The following is a 3,355-nucleotide window of genomic DNA, read 5'->3' on the forward strand; positions in this document are numbered from 1 at the left end:
TCAGATCAACATAGACATAGAAGGTCACTAAATCGGTACTATGGCTACATGGCTCTAATGATTTAGCTTGTAGAGACCGAGGCATCCTCTTTCAAGGAAGCAATAGAGAAACATGTATGGGTTGATGCAATGACGAAGGAATACAAATAGACTGTAAATAATAGTGTTTGGTAAGTGGTCCCAAGACCAGTAGAGAAATCAATTGTGGGTTCGAGATGGATCTTCAAGGTAAAACACACAACAAACAAAAGCATGGAAAACTACAAGGCTATATTTGTGGCCAAGGGGTACTCTCAAGTTAATGGGATTGACTATGAGGAGACCTTTTCTCTTGTAGTGAGGTACTCATCCATTAGATCAATTCTTGCTCAGGATGCACATATGGGGTTGAAGATCGACTAGATGGATGTAAAAACAACAATCCTCAATGGATTTATTGAGGGGGAGGTGTATATTCAGAAACCATAAGGCTTCAGTACTTTTGATCGGGAATCTCATGTGTGCAGACTCAAGCGATAATTGTATGATCTCAAGCAAGCACCTCGTGCTTGGTACACCAAGATCGATAGCTATCTCACTTGTTTGGGCTTCACCAAAAGTGAAGCATATGCAAACCTCTATCATATCTTGGTAGAAGGTAAATTGTTGATTATTGTCTTATATGTTGATGATTTGATTTTAACTAGTGATGAGAAACTGATTAGATCTTGCAACTAGGATCTTGCAAGAGAGTTTGAAATGAAGGAGATACTTCCTCGGATTGTAAGTATGGCAAGGTGATTGGGAATTGTTTGTCCCTCAGGGAAATTATGCCAATGAGATACTTCAGAGGTTCCACATGGATAGATGCAAACCCATGGAGACATCTCTTTCTACCAATTGGAGGAAGGAGGATGCCACATCAGGTGAGGAAGTGGATGTTACTGTTTACCGGCAGTTGGTGGGCTCACTAATGTATCTTGTGAACACACAACTAGGTATGAGCTATGTAGTCAACCACCTAAGCCAAGATGTGGTTAGGCCAACCAAATTATTTTGGAGGGAAGTGTTGGGTGTGGAGCTTGATTATCTTTTGTATTCAAAGGTTTCAGCCGGATGTATACCCCAAGAAGACTATACACCGCTCCATGCCGCGGGGGGGGGGGCTAACCCCGTCCCGGTTGGGGGGTCCAGGGGCCAGCGGTCCCCCGGCGGGGGTTTGGGGGCAGCGCCCTCAAAGCTAAAAATAGATGAAAAATTTCCTTGTAAAAGTCTAGTAATTTCTAGTCAATCCGGGCCGTTCATTAGGTGGATGATCTGACGGTATAAGTTATGTTTAATTTAGTGTTTTTTTCCCTAGAAGGTAACCCCTCACTATATATGAGGGAATTGTATTACGTCTATGTAGATCTGTATTCTGAGTGAGAAAAAGAGAGGAGATTGAGAGCGAAGAGGCAGTTACAGCAGATCTATTGTAGGTTGTATCTCTTCAGTTTGTTGGATAATATAATAAAAGAATGACTGGCTATTTCTTCGTGGACGTAGCCCAAACTGGGTGAACCACGTATATCTGTGTCTCTCTTATTTTATGCGTTTATATTTTTGCAATGTTTTATGTGTTCCATTGCTCTGTAATATATAATTTTCTAACATCTGGTATCAAAGCCGAAGGTCTATTTCGCTGATAAACTCGCAGGAGATAAGGGTTCCTGGTTCGAGTGGGAGCAATGGCAGAAGATGGTAGGTTTAGGGTCGAAAAATTCAACGGCCAAAACTACCAGCTGTGGAAGATGCAGATGGAAGATTATCTTTATCAAAGAGATCTGTACCTACCATTGAGCGGAAAGACAAAGAAGCCGACGAGTATGACAAACACAGAATGGGATATTCTTGACAGAAAGGCACTTGGAACAATATGGCTATGCCTAGCGGTGTCGGTAGCATTTAATATTTCAAAGGAAACGACAATAGAGGGTTTAATGTCGGCACTGACCAAACTATATGAAAAACCGTCAACCTCAAATAAGGTATTTTTTATGAAGCATTTATTTAATATGAAGATGTCAGAAGGTGGATTTGTTGCAAACCATTTAAATGATTTTAATATAGTTACAAGTCAGTTAAGTTCTGTAGGGATAAATTTTGATGATGAAGTTAGGGCTCTGTTATTTTTGTGCTCATTGCCAGAAAGTTGGAATGGTTTAGTTATGGCCATTAGTAACTTTGTCTCTGGATCTAGTACTTTAAAGTTTGATGATGTTGTCGGTGCAATCTTTAGCGAGGAAATGCGATGGAAAAGCTCCGGTGAGACATCAGGTAATGCTTTGACTGCAAAGACTAGGGGAAAAAATGGAAATAGGAAAGAGCCCAGGATATCATAGTAAGTCCAGAAAAGGCAGATCCAAGTTCAGATCGGGGATAGTGTGCTGGAAATGCGGGAAGAAAGGACACCTGAAGAAAGACTGCAAGTCTCGGAAGGGAAAAGAAGGAGACGCGCAACAAGAAACTAATCATGAAGCTAATGTAAGAGGTGATGTGTTACAAGATGATTTGATTATTTCTTTAGAAAATATTGTTGATGCCTGGGTGGTAGATTTAGGGGCCTCATTCCATGCCACACCTGATAAGAAACATTTTCATGATTATGTTCAAGGAGATTTTGAACAGGTTCGATTGGGTGATGATAAACCTTGTAAAATCGTTGGAATGGGTACAATTTTCATAAAAAAACAAAATGGAAATCAGTGGCTATTCAAGGAGGTAAGGCATGTTCTAGATCTGAAGAAAAATCTTATTTCAACAAGGCAGTTGGGAGGTGAAGGTTGTGTGACTACTTTCACAGATAAAACTTGGAAGGTCACTAAATGATCCCTAATAATAGCAAAAGGAGAAAAGGTTGGTACATTGTATTTATGAAATGGTATTTCTAATTCTGTTAATGCTTTAACCTCTACAGGAGAAGATACATTGTAGCATCATAGGCTCGGGCACATGAGTGAGAAGGGGATGTAGATTCTTCACTCAAGAAATTTGTTGCCAGGTTTGAAGCATGTTGATTTAAAATTATGTGAGAATTGTGTTTATGGAAAACAGAAGAGAGTCAGATTCCTTAGAGTTGGGAAAGAAAATAAGAGCGAAAAATTAGAGCTTGTGCATACTGATGTATGGGGACCTGCTCAGGTATCATCTCTTGGTGGCTCTCGTTATTATGTTACTTTTATTGATGATGTACCCAGAAAAACCTGGATTTATTTTATTCGAAATAAATATGATGTATTTGATACTTTCAAGAAATGGAAAGCTTTGGTTGAAAATGAGACAGGAAAAAGGTTGAAGTGTCTCAGATCAGATAATGGAGGTGAATATTGCAGCAAAG

Source organism: Pinus tabuliformis, chromosome 4_2 (genome assembly GCF_031772625.1).
Source record: "Pinus tabuliformis cultivar Carrire ecotype Pingquan chromosome 4_2, CPIR1, whole genome shotgun sequence".
NCBI lineage: Eukaryota > Viridiplantae > Streptophyta > Pinopsida > Pinales > Pinaceae > Pinus > Pinus tabuliformis.